This window comes from Cornus florida, unplaced genomic scaffold (assembly GCF_030987335.1).
Source record: "Cornus florida cultivar Cherokee Brave unplaced genomic scaffold, ASM3098733v1 CherokeeBrave_3.0.0_Hap2_Chr01, whole genome shotgun sequence".
Lineage (NCBI taxonomy): Eukaryota > Viridiplantae > Streptophyta > Magnoliopsida > Cornales > Cornaceae > Cornus > Cornus florida.
The window spans coordinates 99,552,948-99,566,608 of record NW_026775571.1 but is presented as its reverse complement, the minus strand read 5'-3'; positions in this window follow the sequence as shown (position 1 = coordinate 99,566,608).

Sequence of the window (13,661 nt, the reverse complement as noted above, 5' to 3'; positions counted from 1 at the left end):
CTTCACACTTCACATATGCACACCAGAAACTTAATTGTGAGGCATGCAACCTGATTAACCTTCACCTTGATTCAGTTGATTTGAATTGATGACCCTAATGAATGGATACCTTTGGCATGTTGAAATTTAAAAAAAAAAAAATGAAGTTGAATAATGGTAATGACGAGTTTAAGTTCGTAGCCTTACTAACTCGAGTTATTAAGCCTTAGGAGTGTCTTTGCACTTAGCACCCTAAAGCTATTTGGCTTGGGAATTGTTGGTCTAACACTTGTTACATGGGTTAGTTAGAAAGTTTAAGGAACTTAGGCATTGCACGGTCATTCACAAAATAAAAATAAATAAATATGGTTCGTTGGAGTTCGTAGCCTTACTGACTCGAGTTATTAAGCCCTAGGAGTGTCTTTACACTTAGCACCCTAAAGCCATCTGGTTTGGGAGTTGTTGGCCTAACACTTGCTACATGGGTCAGTTAGAAAGCTTAAGGGATTTCGACATTGCACGACCATAATATGTATTTAAAAAAAAAAAAAAAAGCAACAAAAGTTGTGTTTTGAATAAAATCATGCCTTAGAGAGCTCATTTAAAAGGAAATTCAATGAATTAAAAACTTGTGTTCTTGAAATTGGAACAAAAGGGTAAAAGCTGCATATTGGGAATCTGGTTCACTTTAAATGAAGCTAGAGATGATTTCTATTATAGATATGACAATTGAAGTATTTATATAGACTATGATGTTAATAATTGAGAGTTGAAAGATGATTAGCCATTTTGTTCTATCAATGCTTAATATACACAAAGTAGTCTTCATAATGATTCCATCTCCAATGTTCTCTATGTTCCAAGTTTGCAAATGAGCTTTGTGCATCTTCATGCACCATGCTTGATGTTTGTGGGTAACATTCCTGTTAAACCCTTACGAGACTTCACTTCTCCTCTAGGGACGCCTAGGGGTTTAAAAGGCTTGTTGCATATGCTAAATGCAACCGTCGCTCTCATGAAAGAGGAGATTTGTTGTCATTTCATTAAGTGTTTTCATTTTAGTTTTGTTAAGGGACTAGCACTTACTCTTCGGACTTATCCTCATACTCCAAGAGGAAGTCAGCAAATGCTTGTCCCTTGTGTTACACCTTTGGTTCGTAGGATATATCAAAGGAACTGAGTTCGATTATCCATTTAGTTATTCTTCCGGATAAGTCTGGTTTGGAAAGAATGACTCCATGGGGTAGTTGGTAAAAACTTTGATGTTGTGCAACCCAAAGTAGTGTCAAAGCTTTCTCTTTGCATATACCAATGCTAGTATGATCTTTTCTGCTTTGCTGTATCATGTTTCTGCATCTGTCATTGTCTTACTGGTGTAGAAGACTGGATACTGATTCTTCCTTTCTTTTAAAATCAACACTGCACTCGTGGATATATTGGAGATTGCTAAGTACATGATAAAAGTTTCACCAGGCTTTGGAGCCGACAGAATTGGGGTTCAACCATGTAGCACTTCAGTTAATTGAGAGCAGTCTGCTGTTGAAGTCCCCATATGTCTTTGTTTTTAAACCATATTGCATCAAAGAACAGTTTGCACTTATCTGACAATCGAGAGATAAATCGACTGAGAGTTGCGATTTGGCCGGTCAAAACTTATACTTCCCTTCGGGTTTTTGGTTCTTGATTTTGTATAAGGGCCTGAGCCTGAGTCGGACTCACCTCAATTCCCCTTTTTTTTACAATATGACCGAGGAACTGTCCTAAAGAAACCGCAAAAGAACACTTTAAAGGGTTTAGCTTCATATCATACCTTCTCAAAGTGTCAAAGACCTCTTGGAGGTGCTTAGGATGTTTCTCCTTCTTCACACTTTTGACCACCACGTCATCGATATAGGCCTTAACCGTCTTTCCTAACATCTCGTCGAAGATCTTATTAACAAAGCATTGGTAAGTTGCCCCAGCATTCTTAAGTCCGAAGGGCATGACTCTATAACAGTAAGTGCCCTTCTCTGTTATGAAAGCGGTTTTCTCTTCATCTTCTGGATTCATAGAGATTTGGTTATAACCGGAGTATGCATAAAAAAATGTGAGCCTTTCAAAACCAGTGGTAGCATCAACCATCTGATATATTTTGGGTAATGGAAAACTGTCTTTAGGGCAGGCTTTGTTGAGATTGGTAAAATCTATGCACACCCTCCATTTTCCATTCTTCTTCTGAACTACCACCACGTTATAGAGCCATTGTGGGTAATGCACCTCTCGGATGAAGCTCGTCTGAAGCAATTTGCTTACTTCTTCAGCTATAATTCGATTGCACTCAGGAGCGAACCTTCTGTGCCTCTGCTTGATTGGTTTGAACGCTTGATCCACCTTCAGGCTATGGCATAAGACTAAATGATTGAATCCCACCATGTCTGAATGTTCCTGTTAACATGTTGCATTCTTTGGCTGCGACCTGATCTCCCCAAAGATTAATAACCTCCTTACCGTCTGGAGACAAGCATCGCATCACTTGATGAAGGGTAGATGGAACCCCATTCATTCGGTGGATCCAGCCTCTTCCCATAATAAGATTATAAGAAGGATAGATCTCCGTTAGAATAAAGTTTTCTTTCAGTGTCCTCTTCGCTGCGGTAACGGATAGGTCAATCACCCCGAGGGGGTCCACCTTTGTGCCATCAAACCCCATCAAGGGACTAGAGGTGGGCCGAATTAATGATGACGGAATCTCCAGCTGCTCAAAAACCGTCTTTGTGATAATATTGGCACTACTACATGGGTCTATCAAAACCCTCTTAATCATGCAATTCGCCACCAAGAGACTGATGACCAATGGATCCTCGTGGGGGAGTTGAACTTTGGACAGATTTCTATCGCTGAACCTAATACTGATACTGCCCGAAACGATAGCATTCACTAAGGATAACCTTCTTAGTTTATGGGCTTTCCTCAGTCGGGATCTATATACCTCCTCTGACTCTTGATCATCCTCCGATCTTCCATATATTGCATGGATGACCTTCACTTGGGGCTTCACGTACTCCTTTGCTGTGAGGTAGTCTGCCAATTCACCTCTTATTATTATATTTTCTACCTGCCACTTTAGGGATCTGTAATCATTAGTTATATACCCGTAATCCCTATAATAGGCGCAGTTCCTGCTTTTATCCCTCTGCTCCAAAGGTTATTTCATTGGTTGAGGGGTTGCGAACCTCATCTTATTTTCTTGGAATAGCCGAGCCAAGGTTGTGCGAAGAGGTGTGAATCTCTCCTCTGTCCTTTGTCTTTTCTCAGGTACCTGAGTGACTGGTGCTGAAACGTGCTGGTTCTTCCGACTTTTTAAATTTAAAACCCTTTCCTAAGGCTTGTTCTCCACTGTGACGAGGGCGGTATGTTGCGCTCAATGGGTTACATTCTCCTTAAGTCAGATATAGATCTGTGCCCTAGCATTGAGAGTTTGCATATCCGGAGGGGAATATTTAACTAGGGATGTATGAAACTTGGTTCCCTAAATCATTGCAAGCTTGAATGTTTCTATCGCGGTAGTAGGATGGCAATCTGCTATTTCCAAAGCCTCCATGTTAAATCTGGATAAAAAATCCTGTAACATTTCGCATTTCTTTTGCCTTATGGTGAAAAGGCTAGCAATACTCTTCTTCTGCTTCTTGTTTCCGCAATACTGGGCCAGGAATATAGTGTACAGAGTTTCATAGTCCGGAATAGATTTGTGTGGCCTATTCCTAAACCACTCCAATGCAGCTTCTGTTAGACTGGTAGGAAAAAATTTGCACATCCATGGATCGTTGTGATCATCCAGAGCCATCTTTTGTGCATAGTGATCTAGGTATCGTAAAGGATCTCTCGTACCATTAAACTAGGTAAAAGAAGGCATAGTAAATTTCTTAGGTCTGTCAACAAGGTATACATCGTCAGTGAATGGGGTCTTCACTAGAGAATTCTTATGCTCCCTGGCCATCTCGGCAGGCGTTTGAACTCTCAAGAGTTTCTTCTCATCAAAAGCCTCATTTACCCTTGCACTATCTGGAACGCCATTAAACCATACCTTAAACTTACGGCTGGACTCGGCCTGTTCATCCTGCGTGCGATGAGGAAGATTATCTGAAGCAACCGCCTCAATCCTTGTCCTCTGCTCTTGCTGAACTTCATTTGGTCCAACTTCATTAGGTCGCACCCCATTGACCTGAGGCTCGTTAACCTGAGGAGCATTTTGGTTGGGAGGAGGCGCGGCCACATCAACTGGTGGTAGCTGAGGTGTTAACTGAGCCATATTTGTTTGGAGGGTGTCATTTTGCTGTTGAAGCAATGCAATCTGGGCTACGCTGACTTCGTTCACCTGACGAAGTGTTTTAAACTGGTGCAAGAACTCTTCTCGCAACTTTTGCATCAACTCCATCTGCTGATCAGCCGCCATTGATTCTCCGTTCGACATTCCAGATCGTGGAAACAGAAACAATTTGAAACAAAAGTGGGAGTATATTTTTATACATTTCCCACAGACGGCGCCAAAGTGTAGGTGCAAAATTTCTCCCCATTAAAATAAATAAAAAAGAAAAATACAACTCACTCAAAAACAAACAATTATAATACTCAGATAAAAGCGTATAATGCTCGATCATTTTATTGGAGGTCTAGGCCTCTATTTATAAGAAACAAGGCGGTGGAATTATGGTGGGACTCGTCTAGCTTGTCCTCTAATCCATTCCATAAATGACATTCTTTACAATTATAATCCTTTCCTTTTTACAATTATTTCCATGCAAAACTTTCCTTGCACAGAACTTGCTTTCTTTGTTGAATCCTTTGTCTAGCAGGACTGGTCTGCCTTTAAATGAGGTTGGGCTGAGTATGGGCTGATCCAAATGATTCGGTAAATGGGCTTGGAGTTTAACTTTAGTGCCCCGAGCTGTTGATGTCTTCACTGGGCCTGAATGAGATTGTACGCATCCGGGCTTAGTAAATGGGCCGAATGGCCTCAGTCAATGATCTATATGGAAGAAAGACTTTACCTGAGCTTGTTCCGGATTGGGCTCTCCCAATTTGGGCTTGATAACGTTCAGGCCCTTGCTGTATATAATATAAATTTGTAGTGTGATGACATGGACGATTCTTATTGGAGAGGGGGATTTTTTCCCTCCATAGTAGTTGTGTTATCAATTGGGTAGAAAAACTATTGGAAAATCATTTGTCGACTTCCCACAGACGATGCCAGATGAAGATGCAAGAAAAATGGTTATCTATATTAGGAAAGAATTTTCTTACACTCCAAAACTCTTCTTTTTCTACACGCTCTCTCTCTCCTTCTATTTATAGAATATGTACCTTTGCCTTAAAATTCCTTGTGGGCCTGGTTAGACTTGTTGGGCTGTTCCACCACAAAGTTAGGCCCGATACAAAAATGAGTGGACTAGGAATTTTTTCCCGAATGGGTGGGCTAGGCCGGATCAGGCCCAATGGGATTTTATGCCCCTTCAATATCAATGTAGGTATATTGACTCATTATAACTTATTGTTATGGTGCAGTTATGCTCCATCATAATGGTGACTGGGCCATTCATATGTTTGCGTAGTACAACGAAGATCACACACAAAGCACAATTTGTGACATGCCTTGCAGCGAAATGACATGTCTGCGCAACAATCAACTCTTTATACGATTTGGACAATGAGAGTCCAAGAGCTCAGGTTGTTCCATCCCCCACATACCCTGTCAATTGTAATTGGGATGAGTCTGATAATGAAGAAGGAGATGGAGATGACATTTTGGATAACACAAATATGGTGCCAAGTTATGCAAATGTTATCTAATACCAGAAAAGGCAAGCTCTAAGTGAGTTTTTGATCAAACACTTCTACAACATTTGTGTCTTTATAAGTCATATTGCAATATATAAGTAAGTGTTGAGTTAAACGTGTTACAGTGACATTTTTTAAGAACAATAGAGCTGGGATTATGGTGTTCGGATTCATACCATTTTTGTGATTCAATTGTCTTTTACTCTTAGGAAAGGGAATGTGAGGAGGTCTCAATTTTAAAGGAAATGTGATTAATCCAAATGTGGATTGTTCTCAATTTTGAAGTAAAGGTGTATATAAGGATTAATAATAACTTTATATTATTTAAATTGAAATAATATTCTTTACAATTTTCACTGTCATTTAAAGGAGAGAGATTTCCCTAGGGTGGGGGCGAACAGAGAGACCGGTTAGAGATCACGGTGTTTGGCTGAGATCATAATGTTATCATACCTAATAGTCTGATCGAATCACTTATAATATTCAGATGCATTAAAGTAGGTCTATAATAGGATATATTTTAAAACATATGATAGTAGTACTTAAGTAGGTTGGATTATTTGGCCAAAGAAATAAACCTAAATATTATTACTCAGGTCAAAGTTTTATAGATGAGTAGAGATACTCACACCGAACACTTGCAGCGAATTGCCTAACTAAATAATTTTTAATTGGCTATTTATACCAAATACAACTAAGTAGAGGGTTTCATTTTCTTATTTATTGCATAATTGACCAATAAAATAGTAGGTCTAGCAATTCACTACAACTATTAAGTGCAAGAATCATTTTCCTTTATAGATATGTTTAAGAAAATATTTTAGAGTCAACTCCGAAATCGATGGAGTGATAGATACTATGGACCAAGCATGAGGAACAATAAACTTCGAATTTTATGTCAAGTCTATATTTGAATATGAAAAAGTAATAATACACGTTGGGAAGCCTAACTTGTTTTGCAAGGTGGTGAGTCCCTCACTATACAATAGTCAGGTATGGCAACTGCAAGAATTTTAGTTATTAGTGACAAAAAAAATCGTCCCTAAAAGTAATTAAATTGTCCTTATTACCTTTTAAGGACGGTTAATGTCACCGTGCCAATTAGTTGCGTCCTTTAGGGACGGACTAATTGAGACAGAATAAAAATCCGTCCCAAATACTTATTTAGGATGGAAGATTCGCCTCCGTCCCAAATAAGTATTTGTTTTTCTGTCCCAATTAAGTATTTGGGACGGATGTTTTCTTGCCCCCAATTAAGTATTTGGGACGGATGTTTTCTTGCCCCCAATTAAGTATTTGAGACGGTTGTTTTTATGTCCCAAATAAGTATTTGGGATGAATATTTTTCTGTCCCAATTAAGTACTTAGGACGGATGTGTTTCTGTCCCTACTTCAATTTTTATTATTATTATTATTATTATTATTATTATTATTTTAATGGTGGTATGCCTGGCTACTATTTCAGTAGTCCAAATTTCTTTTTGCCTGCCTGTTATATTTTATATCCATTACTCATTCATTCAAACTATAAAGAAAGTAAATATGAATTCAAAAGTAATACAAAAAAGTTAAATTTAGTAACCATTAATTAAAAAACAAAGTGATATCAATTATGGTCAAATCAGTACCTAATAACATAATATGTAAATATCAATAACATAGTTGGAATCGTTCATCATTCATCATTTGTTGGTGAGTCGGAGTTAAGTGATGTGTACGGGCCAAACATCAGTGGCTGCAGATTATTTAATAGGCTGTCAAAAGGTCCATAAGGAGGCTATTGTTACCAAGTGCAGGACAATATAAGCCAAATGGTGTGAACATGAATTGAGGAGAAGACACCCTTTAATTATGTAGCATACCTTTCACATTTTCCTTCAATTCATTTATGAACTCCATCATTTCATCACCTTTTTGTTCAGCTCTATTAGACTTCCTATTTTCAACCTCCAACTTTGCTTCCCACTCTGCGTTTGTCTTCCTCTTACGACTTGAGGATGCTGGAGCCTTCTTTCCATAACCGAAGCCACGAAAATATTCCAAGACAGTTCTCCAAAATCAGCTCATCCACCGGGACTAAACTACTAGTATCCACATAAACAGATGGATCTAATGATTAGGCCACCATTTTGTCTTGCATTTTGCAATATAAATTTAATAAATTAAATGAACAATTATCAACCATCACTGTAATACCCCTAATTTTATAAGGATATTCCTGGTATTTAATTTTTATTTCATTTATTAGTTACTTGCATTTTATTTGATTATGTTTTTATTTCATTTATTAGTTAATTGCATTTTATTTGATTATGTGTTATTTTATTGGAATTAATTGTTTAAGTGTTTTTAATTATTTAACTTTTTTACTTATTTAATTGGGTTATTTAAGTGGATTATTTAATTGGACTTAATTGGTTAAGTGTTTTTAATTAATTAGTTGTAGTTTACTGTTTTAATTACCATACTTACTTAATTATTTTAATTAATTCATTCACTGTGTATTTATGTTCTTTATCGTAACTTAGGGTTTTGGGATTTAATGTGGCCGACTCATAGTTAGAACGGGAATAGGGTTTGGTTACTTGAAGCCTATAAATACATACAAATATTGGGGTTTAGGGTTTTAGAGAAGCATAAGCTTTAAGTCTGTAAAACAAAGAATTTTTACTCTCGTGTTAAGAAACAGAGAGTGAACAAGGGGGATTAGCAAAGTAGTTCAAGGGAACACTTAGAGACGTGGAATTAGCGTTTCAAATTTGAGACTCAAAGTCAAGTCTCTGTTCTTCTCTTTCTCTCTAATTCGTGTTCTGTGCATGCCTAGTTAGACTCCAGGGATTTAATTAAGGCTAAAATGGATTTAAACCAACATAATAATATGTCTTTTATGCATACATGAATTTGGTTTAATCTCGTGAATTAACTGCTTTGAATAATCTTTGATGTTCTGCTATTTGTTTCTTCTGTGGTTTACGATTAAGCTTTGTTTTAGTTGAGATTAGTAATGCAATTAGGTGCCTTGTAACTAGTCTGGGACTGAGTTGAACACTAGAACAAGTTCTTAGAACAGTATTTAATTGCACTAAATTAGTCTGAATTAATCTGCTGTGACTTGCTTGAAATTTGCTAACGGAGATTTTGTAATTGTTGCTTTAAAACTTGTGTTCCATACATGTTCTAATTGGATATCAGTGGTCTAAAATTTATTTAGGACTAAGATTGAACCTAGAATAAGAATTAGAACAGATTACAAAGGTATTGTAAATCACCGGAGTTGAAGCAGACAAAGCTAGAACGGACGAGGGCTGCTAAGAGGAGGGAGAGAAGGCTCCAAACCTCTTAGAGCCGGCTCCCAAAGGGGAGAGCCGGCTCTTGGTGTCTTGGAGCTGGTTCTAAGAGCCTAGAGCCGGCTCTAGGTGAAAAGCATGGAGCAAGCTCCCATTTTTAGAGCCTGCTCTTTCTTGAAAGCACTGTAACGTGCATTTTTAAAACTGTTTGGGTTTTTCTGTGTTTATGCATTTAATTTAAATTGTTTTAAATGATGTGTAGGACTGTGTAAGGCTGGTATTATGGTGGAAAAATATAAATTCATAACTGGATTAAAGATTAGAGCAAGAAAAACATAAGAGAAAACGGGTAGTTTGCACACTATTTTGTTAGTTCTATTTACTGGAACTTAGTAAGGTTTTTATATATAATCTAATTATATATAATCGTATATTTATTCAGTGTTATAAGTATGGTGAATTAGTTATATTTAACCATGCTTAGTTTGGATTTAATTGATACTTAAATTGATATAATTGTCTCAGTTTATTCACTATTTTTGGAGGTTTTGAACGCTATGGATTATTTTAGCATTTTAAATAATTGGAGCGTGATTTTTAGGTTCTGGAGGGAATACTTAATGCCATTATATTTGCATTAAACCATACAGATGTATGTTTCAGAGAACTATTGATAAATTAATTAAATATTATTTTTATCAATTATGTGGATTGGAGGACTGTATGCACTGGTATGAGACGGTGACATACTAGGGATGGATTAGTTCAGATACTAAATCCTACCTAAAATGGATTAAGGTGTGGAATAACCATAAAGGTTAAGTCCAACTCTTATTAGTGTCAGGTCAGTAAATAACTGAATGACATAACTTGGTTTTCTGGGATGGATCGAAATACATATATCAAGCCACTACAACAGTTGGATGATATCTTGTAGGATGGACACGGACTTTATATACTTATTATATGGTACCATGGTATGAGCTTGAGTCTCAGGACCATGGTTAAAGTGCGTATATCACCTAGGATGGATAGATGGACAGAGGTGTTGTTCCCTAGTAGGTCTAGGTACACATGACCATATAATGTGCGATTTGCATGGTATCTCTACTCAAGCTGAGATAGACCTATTGGACTAGTGAACGTCCCATAATATGTAATATATACATATATGGACTACTCTAGATATTGTTGAGTCTATCTAGGATGTATTTGTGTATCAAATTCCTGTTTGGATCGTAATAGATCAGGACTTGCATGTGGGTCTGACCCACTCTTTTATTTTTTAGGTGTTCTTCAATTCCAGGGTTAGAGCTTGGTTGTGCAGAGCAGATACAGACTTTTATTCCACCGACTACGTAGGACTGCTTACTTTTTAGCTTTGGATCGTATTTCAGTTATTTCATTTACGGTTGGGATTTTTATTAGGGGTCCACTAGATGGATTCCCGAGTTGTTAATTAATTGGAGGTTTTGGAGTTTGGATTTTAATAATTATGTTTTGAGGATCTCCATTAGAATTCAATTCAGCTATTTTTTATTACTTCTTATTATTTCATCTTGTATTCTGTGTTCATTAAAATATTAATTGTTTGATATTTCCCTCCAGTTTGGGCCTGGGCCTGATCAACCCGTGTCTCGGATCCAAGGGGTATCACAATCACCATACACATCATACTATAATTAACAAAGCACTTTACTTCAAATTTTCACCACTCATCCACCAACACATCATATTTTAATTTACTAAAATCAAGATGTTATTTATAAGTATATGTAATACTATAGTAAGTACTCTAAAAGATGCATGCATCAATAATATTTTGTACAAGTTCGTATGGCAATTAAACAAAAGTTGGTATGAGGAATAAATTTCTAATTGAAAATGCACATGGTCCTATCAAACACGAGTATTCAATTAAAAAACTAGAACATCAAAACTTGAACTTAAATCTCATATTCAATCCGCACTTGAAAAATGAAAACTCAAATCTATTGTGGAAAAAAATTAGTCCAGCAAACAAAATGAATCTAACAAATATTAAAATTATAATGACAAACGATTTGATATATTTTCCTCCATGTTTTATATATATATATTCAAAAGAATTACAAAGGGAAAGTACTAACAAACTCAACTTGCATACTGTAACAACTATACTAGGTCCAGATCTCCTTTAAAATCAACTTCCCCACTAAAAAGTCTTAAGATTCTAGAACACGAGATGAATCTCTCTTCTCAAGTTTCTTTCTAGAATATTTAAGTGTGAATTGTCAGCTAAATACAATTAAACTCTCTATGATAATATCTGAAACCATGGTAATGTAGTCACTGTTGACATTCAGCACCCTAAAATCTCCAATAAATTATTTTATTTTATTTTGATATATAAAAGTAAACAAAAATTAAATACATAGATAAAAGAAAAAAGAAAAGAGAGAGAAAGACCTCATTGAAAACACTGAAACAATAACTATGGAACCAGATGAGTTTGGTTTACAAGAAAGAGAGAGTAAAACAAATCTCTAAGAATATACATGCATACACTGCATAATTATGAATGTCAAAGGGAATTTGGGGGGAAAACAATAATCCTTACAGAAGCTTTGCCAAACGTGTTGAATCCTACACCAATAGCAAAGACTAGAAGGCCCTGTCAGAAAATAGTCACTACATGTTTGTAAAAATACATGAGAGAACATCACAGTTCCATCGGTTTCATTTTTATAAACAAATTTTACTCCATCAGACATACCAGGATATACAGACAAGAAACATAAATGCTGGAAATGAGATTAATCTGGATAAAGAATAAACACCTCTCTTGTGTAACCTGACAGTCCTACGAGTTGTGACTCTCGCACTGCTGTACAAATCAGTAGGAACAATGGGCTTCTATGCACAGAGAGGCAACCAAATCAGAACATAACGACTAATTGATTTATAGAGTGCATCATTACTTAGACAAGATATCACCAATATACATATAAAATATATAACCAGAACAATCATTATGTACATAGCCATCTAAGGGTGGAGATACAATGGTTGTGTTTAGTATGTTGAAAGAGTGCAGGAGAAAATGCTGGGGAGCTTTATAAGATATATATTTTGTAATTAGCTAATTTCGTCGTCAAAATAAGTCCGATCGAGTTGTAATTTTTCAATTCAAAATTTAGAAGATTGAAGATCGGATGCGGATTTGAAGAAGGTCAATTGTTCATGATATACTACACTCCAAGATTATGAGAACAATGCTTTAAGAAGTTTGAGAGGTAGTGAGAACATTTAGGAAGGGTTTTGGAAGGTTCGAAACAAGTTTTTACATTTTGTTCATCTTGAACTGGTTCAAGATTTATCGAATAGGTTCAACATCATCAGAATTGCAAAATTTCAAGACTGGCCATCTTGAACCGGTTCAAGAATTCATGAGATTCTTTACTGGCCATCTTGAACCGGTTCAAGAAGTCCTCGATGCATTAGGTTTCTAGGTTTCCTTCTTCTGATATTTCCTTTTTGATCACAGTTTCTTTCCAAGTCATATGCACGAAATTTATCATATTTTTTTAGGGATTAGGATTTTCAAAACTCTATATAAATCATGTCATATACATTGGTTTATTCACGGCTTTAGAGAAAATCAGTTCCATATTTTGAGAAAGCCTTTAAGGGATAGAAAAATTCAGAAAATCAAATCTGATTATTCTGAATTTATTTTTAAGAGCACACAGATATATTCATGAGTGATTTAGTTGTGTTGTTCTCTATCTTATCGGAATTAGAGTTGTATTGAAGATTCAGATATTCTGGTAGATCAACAGGATTTAATTCTTCAACAATCGAGTTCAGATCTTAAAGAACAGAAGTAAACGTTATCATACTTTGAAAGGGTTGGAGCATTCGTGGAGTGTTGTCTGATCTACCTACTACTCTTCTACAAATATCAAGTATAAGCCTAAGGTTAAGTTGCAGATGGATAGGGAGTCGCAAAGCCAGAGGATCGTCAGCGGTTTGTGTGGTGCAGAACGATAAAGTGTAATACCCCTAGTTTCAAAAGGATATAATTAGCAATTAATTATTTTATTTTGACTATTTACTTGATTGTCTAAATGTTTAATTGGTTAATTGAATTATTTGTTTCAATTGAATTATATACTTAGGTGGCATTTGAAAGTGTAATTAAATGTGTTATTTTATTTATTTATCTTTAAAACGAGGTTGGGCTTAGATAGGATTAACGGACTGTTTGAATAATGTAAATGGGTACAGTTTTCACCCATGGAAGTATATACATGTATATATGGGTATATATGTATATAGGGTAGTTTTGATTATTGGTAATTATTAATAATTAAACTGGTATTGTTTATCATAATTTAATATATGTTAAAATATTAGGGTTAAGTGTATATTCTCACGTATTAAGCCGACTTGGATTATAACTTTTGCAGTTGTTCTTTTCTTTCTAGGATTAAAATTAGAATTAGGGTTTTAGTTTTCTGAACCTATAAATATATCATTAGACGTCGGCTTAGGGTGAGGAATCAATAAAACTTCATTCATAAACACTCGTTCACAAAC